We start from the raw sequence: 7,500 nt of genomic DNA, 5'->3' as shown, positions 1-7,500 counted from the left end.
ATGTCTTTAAGTGTGGCAAATTCTGAATGTGAAAATTCCCTTTTAAGGATGATTTTAAAGTGTTCACAAGGCATGCCCTCACAAACCACCTCAATGTTATAATACCTACAGTAGACCATACCCTGTCGCTATGCAAATTTCTGTGTTGTGTTGCTGCTCTGTTATTGTCAGATGTTGTTTAGTGATAAAAATATAGAGGGATGATAAGTGATGATTGATAATGTTGGATGAATGAATGGACAGATGGATGATTGGATGGATGGATAGATTGATAGGTGTTGAATGGATCAATTAATGGATGGATCAATACTGGGTGTATTGACAGAGAGATCAACACAATCTCACGGCAATTCGTAACTTTTTCATTTAGTGGCTAATTCGTATGAATTCGTACGATCTAATTCGTACAATTTAGTACGATTTGCTTATCCCCCAATGACGGTTGGGGTTAGAGGTGGGGTCAGGTGCCACGCCTCCTTTTTAAAATCGTACCATTTCGTACGACTGAACTCATACGAATTTGTACGAATTAGCCACTAAACTGGCAAAACGTAAAATACTTACGTTTTCTCGTGAGATCAGGCTGGAGAGATCAATGGATGGATAGATGGAACAATGATGGATGGATGGATGGATGGATGAATGGATGGATGGATAGATTAGTATTTGTTGGATGGACAGACAGATAAAAGAATGGATGGACAGATAGATGGATAGATTCATAGGTAATGGATGGATAGATGCATGAATGGATGGGTGAATGGGTTGGTGGATGGGCAGAAATATAAATAATGTGGATGGACTGGTGGATGGATGGACAGATGGGTGGATGATAGATCAGTAGATGTTGGATGAACAAATAGATGGATGGGTAGACTGACTGATGGGTGGATGGATGAACGTCGTTGGATGAATAGGAAAATGGATGGGTTAATTGAATGATGGATGGATAGATGGATGGTGGGACAGATTGAAGTAGAGATGGGTGGGTTGTTGGATGGATGGATGGATGGATGGATGGATTGCTTTATAAAAATATGCTTAATAGATTGGCAAATATATGGATGGATGGATGAATGGGTGGGACGATGGATGGATGGATGGATGGATGGATGGATGGATGGATGGATGGATGGATGGATGGATCAATAATGTTTAGGTGGGTAAAAAGGATGGTGAATGGGCAGATATATGGATAATGTTGGATGAATGGACAGTTGGGTGGATGAAGAGATGGATGGATAATATCAATAGGTGTTGGATGGACAGATAGATGTTTGGGCATTTTGAACTGGTAGACTGGTGGATGGACAAATAATGTTAGATGAATGGGAAGACGAATATGTTGATTAAAGGATGGATGGATGGGTGGATGGATGGATGGATGGTCGATCCATCGATGGATAGATTAGTATTTGTTGGATGGACGGACAGACAGATAAAAGGATGGATGGACAGACAGATGAATAGATTGATATGTAATGGATGGATGGATGGATATGAATGGGTTGGTGGATGTGCAGATATGTAAATAAAGGTGGATGGACTGGTGATGGATGGAGAGATAGTGGATGATAGATCAATAGATGTTGGATGAACAAATAGATGGTTGGGTGAATAAATAGATAAATGGGTAGACTGACAGATGGGTGGATGGGTGAATATTGTTGGATGGATTGGAAAATGGATGGGTAAATTGAAATATGGATGGATAGATGGGTGGTGGAATAGATGGATGGATTTTTATGATAAAAAGATGTTTAATAGATTGGCAAATATATGGACGGATGGATAGGGTGATCAATAATGTGTTGGTGGGAAAATGGGATGGTGGATAGGCAGATATATGGATAATAATGGATGGACAGTTGGGTTGATGATAAGATGAATGGATGATATATCAATGAGTGTTGGATGGACAGAAAGATGTTTGGGTATTTTGAACTGGTGGACAGGTCAATGGAACAATAATGTTGGATGAATGGGTAGATAGATAGATAGATAGATAGATAGATAGATAGATAGATAGATAGATAGATAGATAGATAGATAGATGGATGGATGGATGGATGGATGGATGGATGGATGGATGGATGGATGGATGGATGGATGGATGGATGGATGGATAGATAGATAGATAGAAGGATGGATGGATGGATGGATAGATAGATAGATAGATAGATAGATAGATAGATAGATAGATAGATAGATAGATAGATAGATAGATAGATAGATAGATAGATAGAAGAATGGATGGATGGATGGATGGATGGATGGATGGATTTATGGATAGATAGATAGATAGATAGATAGATAGATAGATAGATAGATAGATAGATAGATAGATAGATAGATAGATAGATGGATGGATGGATGGATGGATGGATGGATGGATGGATGGGTGGGTGGGTGGGTGGGTGGGTAGATAGATAGATAGATAGATAGATAGATAGATAGATAGATAGATAGATAGATAGATAGATAGATAGATCGATCCACAAAAAATGGCTATAAAAATATTGTCAGAGGTTATTGAAATATAATCATAGCAGCTTCTTTCTCCGCTCCAGTGTTGAGGAGCTGCCGTGTGTCTTGTTTCTGTGTGTTCTCGCAGTTCAATGGGATTCAAAACTCTTGACCTCAGTGTTTACTGGCTAAGCGTTTCTTCAAAGAAAGAGTTGGTGATTGAAAAGGAGAGAAAGAGGGTTATTATTCCGCAAAGGCCTCAGCTGTCACTGCTGTGTTTTGTTTTCTCTCTGATATACAGACTAAATTAAACAATGACGCGCATGGAAACAGACAGCACACAGATGCCGTCTAAATCAGCCAGAGAAGGACAGTGTTTTTAAGGCACAAAAGAGGAGCTGCTCTGCCTGACAGACTAAAGCTAGGCTAAGCATTAGTGTTTGCTGCGCTGCCAGAATGAAAAGGGCAATTTATAGCTTCATTCCAGGTGCACGGCATCTGTTACATGTTGATGATTAAGTCAGGTCACCTTTATTTATGTAGCCCTTTATGCAGTACACATTGCCTTAAAGCAGATTCACAGTAATAAACAGGAAAACTACTAAATCAATGATGCGGGCTTAATCGGAGATGTGACTCATTTGAAATCTGCTGTAAAGAAGCTTTTTAAATGACACAATTGTGCCATTATTCAGCTCAGTTTAATGTTGATCCGGTTCAGTTCAACTGAATCAGTGACTTGATTCACCTATAAAGCAGCTTCAGTAGTTTCATTATCCGGCTCATTTCATTATTCAGTTCCGGTTTGATTTCATACAACAGTGTCATTGCAGATGACTGATACATGTATGGATAAGTAAATTAATAAACGGATGGACAGATGATCGAATAAAGGATGGATTTATGTATGGACTAAAGAATGTGTGGACAAATTGATAAACACAGACAGATGGATGGATGCATATACAGTTACATGGACAAGGATAGACTGATGGATGGATGGATGGATGGATGGATGGATGGATGGATGGATGGATGAATAGCTGGTTTGACGAATAGATGGTTGAATTGACAAATGGGTGGATAGATGGATGGATTGATGGACGGATGGATTAAGCAGTGGATGGATGAATTGAAGGTTAGTTAGATGGATTGATAGATGGATAGTTGAATTGATGGATGGATGGATTGATGAATGGATTGGGGAACAGATGAATGGATGGATGGATGGTTTAAGGGTTGGATGGATGGATTGACGGACAGATAGATAGATAGATTGACAGATGGATAGTTGAATTGATGGATGGATGGATTGATGAACGGATTGGCAAACAGACAAATGGGTGGATGGATGGATTAAGGGGTGGATGGATAGATCGGCGGATAGATAGATGGATTGATAGATGGATAGTTGAATTGATGGATGGATTGATGAATGGATTGATGAATGGATTGATGGATGGATTGACAAACGAATGAATGAATGAAGGGGTGGATGGATGGATTGGCGGATAGATAGATAGATAGATGGATTGATAGATGGATAGTTGAATTGTTGGATGGATGGATGGATGGATGGATGGATGAATAGATTGATGGATGGATTGACAAATGGATGGATGAATGGAGCAGTGGATGGATAGATTGACGGATAGATGGAGGGATTAACAAATGGACTAACGAACAAATGGACGGATGGATTGACAGATGGATTGACGAATGGATGAATAGATTGACAGATGGATGATTGATGGATGAATGGATGGTTTGATGAATAGTTGGATTGATGGATGGATTGAAGAATGGACGAATAGATGGATTCATGGATTGATGGATGGAAGAAGCAGTGGATCGGTAGATTGACAGATAGATGGAAGGATTGACAGATGGACTGACAAACAAATAGACAGATGGATTGATGAATGGATGGATGGATTGACAGGGATGGATTGACAGATGGGTGGTTTGATGAATAGGTGGATTGATGGGTGGTTGGAGGATTGGATGGATGGATAGACGTTTGGCTGGATGGATGGATTGACAGACGGAAGGATGGCTTCATGGGTGGATGGATGAATGGATAGGTTGATGAATGGATTGTTGGATTGGATGGAAGGATTGATGGAGGGATGAATGGATTGATGGACGGATGGATTGATGGGTGAATGGATGGGTTGATGAATGGATTGTTGAAATGGATGGATGGATAGATGCATAGACGGATGGATGAAGGGGTGGATGGATGGATTGGCTTTTGGCTGGATGGATGGATTGACAGACAAGCGGATATATGGATGGATGGATGAATGGATGGGTTGATGAATGGATTGTTGAAATGGATGGATGGATAGATGCATAGACGGATGGATGAAGGGGTGGATGGATGGATTGGCTTTTGGCTGGATGGATGGATTGACAGACAAGCGGATATATGGATGGATGGATGAATGGATGGGTTGATGAATGGATTGTTGAAATGGATGGATGGATAGATGCATAGACGGATGGATGAAGGGGTGGATGGATGGATTGGCTTTTGGCTGGATGGATGGATTGACAGACAAGTGGATATATGGATGGATGGATGAATGGATGGGTTGATGGATGGTTGGATGGATGGATGGATGGATGGATGGATATGCAAATGGATGTATAAATTGATAGATGGATAAATGAGCAAATAACCTGATGGTTAAATTGATTCTCTGACAGATGGATGGATGGATGAACAGTGTAGGTGAAAAAAGTGTAATTAATTTATTTTAATTACATTTTAATTACATTTCTCCCCACCACATATCCCATATTGACATTTCTCCCCATCACCAGATGCATGTCTTTGATTCCCTCTAATACTGTGCGTTACAAATCAAACATGCTAGTCTAAATAGTGCATCACAGCTGGAGCTGTAGATCCTGGATAAACTTTCCAAGTGCACCTGCTAACTCCTGTCGGCCACTTGGACACACACCGCGTGACATTATCTGCTTTCTGCGGCGACTAACAGCTTTTATTGTGCTCTGGCAGTCGGGTATCATGCAGACAGACAATAATTAACCTTTAGGGCTCGTTGGACCATGCAGAGAAAATAATTAGATTTTGGCTCCTGTGAATGCCAGAGAGATGGCTGACCACAGAGACTTTATCAGTTACAGTCAACCGGACAGTAACCGACACTGTTTTCTACTTCACACAACTGTCCAGCCAGCGGAAATCACTCGTTGGCTTTCATGCTATTGTGGACAGAGATTGATGCGGATGCACATGGATTTTATATTGTGGTTCAATCAAAGCAAGGAAGGATTTTAATTGCAAGAAGTCTCATGCTTGAGTTGATTTTCACTTTGGAAATCAGCTGTCCTGGTTTGCTTATTTGTGCTGAACGATTATAAGTCAAGCCTATATCACTGAATATAATATTAATATCACATAAAGGTATTTGAATGTAGTGTTGGCAGTGTTTATTGCAGGTAAGATGTTACAGTGACGTTGCTTTCTTGCTACTGAGATTTTGAGTTGTGTTGTGTTGTGGTTTGGTTTGGTTTGGTTGGGCTTGGTTGGTTTAGTTTATTGTTTGGTTTGGTCTTGATTTGTTTGGTTAGATTTTTGTTTTATTGTTTTCATTTTTTGTTTGATCTTTACTTTTTATTTATTTGTTTTTTTGTTTGTTTTTTTGTTTGGTTTGGTTTTGTTTAGCTTCTTTATTTTTATTTTATTTTTTTATTTTTTTTATTATTATTTTTTTTTTGGTTTTGTTTGGTCTTTGTTTGGTTTTTGTCTTGTCTTGTCTTGTCTTGTCTTGTCTTGTCTTTTCTTGCTTTGTTTTGTTTTGTTTTTGTTTTTTGTTCGGTTTTGTTTTGCTTTTTTATTTTTTGTTTGGTTTTGAATAGTTCAAAACTTTTTCAAATGATTCAAAATTAACCTTTGGTAAATTTCGAGTTAACTACACTCATTTCATTTGATAAGGTTGACTGTTGGGTTTTACAATGCAATGTTTGTTTCATATTTGACCCAACATTGGGTTAAAACGACCCAATATATTTTGAGTGTATACTGTAAATGGAACTTCGGATATCTGAAATCATGTCAGATTGATTCCAACTAATGAAAGCACTCTGCCCTGACTGATACACACCTAAATATATTTACTTAAGCATTAAGTACTTCAGGCTTTCAGGCTAGCGTGCTTGTGTGTGATATGGAAAGTATGTGTTATGTTAGTGAACACCCATACAGCAACAGTGACCTCATGCATGATGTGGACATAAAAACATGGCATAAGTTTTTCTGTGGACCCAAAAGATTATGGTTTGTTTTAACCCGAAGCTGTGTCAAATATGGACAACATTGGATTTTGTGTTTGCTTTTGGTTTGATTTAGTTTGGTTTGGTTTGTTTTGTTTTTGGTTTATTTTGGTTTGATTTGTTTGGTTTGGTTTTTGTTTTGATTTATTTATTTATTTTGATTTTTTTATTTATTTTTAATTTTTTTTGGTTTTTGTTTTTTGTTTGATTTTTATTTTTTATTTTTTTGTTTGGTTTAGTTTGGTTTGGTTTGGTTTGGCTTGGTTGGTTTGGTTTATTGTTTGGTTTGGTTTTTGTTTGATTTTTGTTTTGTTTATTTTTGTTTTTATAGTTTAGTTTGGTTTTGTTTAGTTTTGTTTGGATTTGTTTGGTTTTGTTTGGATTTGTTTGATTTTGTTTTGTTTTGTTTTGTTTTGTTTTGTTTTGTTTTGTTTTGTTTTGTTTTGTTTTGTTTTGTTTTGTTTTGTTTTGTTTTGTTTTGTTTTGTTTGGTTTGGTTTGGTTTGGTTTGGTTTTGCTTTTGTAATATAAATAAAGAAGTAGAATATAAATAAAATTAATAGCAATGTGTAAAAATGGCAATGACAGTCAGAATATCATTGATAATATTTAAATAGTGTTTAGAAATAATAATAATAATAATAATAATAATAATAATAATAATAATAATAATAATAATAATAAAAGTAAAATTTTATGAAGGTGGCAGCAGTGATATCAAAAATAATAG

At 37.4% G+C, this 7,500-nt stretch overlaps 2 protein-coding genes across 2 annotated transcripts in view; both read left to right on the top strand.

Moving 5' to 3' along the window:
- samd12 (sterile alpha motif domain containing 12) overlaps positions 1-7,500 on the top strand; it is a 155,189-nt gene that overhangs the window by 59,066 nt on the left and 88,623 nt on the right. The window lies entirely within an intron of this gene.
- The window catches only part of LOC148679877 (uncharacterized), a 165,856-nt gene that overhangs the window by 87,582 nt on the left and 70,774 nt on the right, over positions 1-7,500 (top strand). The window lies entirely within an intron of this gene.

Source organism: Danio rerio, chromosome 19 (genome assembly GCF_052040795.2).
Source record: "Danio rerio strain M-AB ecotype USA chromosome 19, GRCz13ab, whole genome shotgun sequence".
Taxonomy (NCBI): domain Eukaryota; kingdom Metazoa; phylum Chordata; class Actinopteri; order Cypriniformes; family Danionidae; genus Danio; species Danio rerio.
Note: the sequence above shows the minus strand (reverse complement) of the source record. Positions and strands in the feature narration are given on the sequence as shown.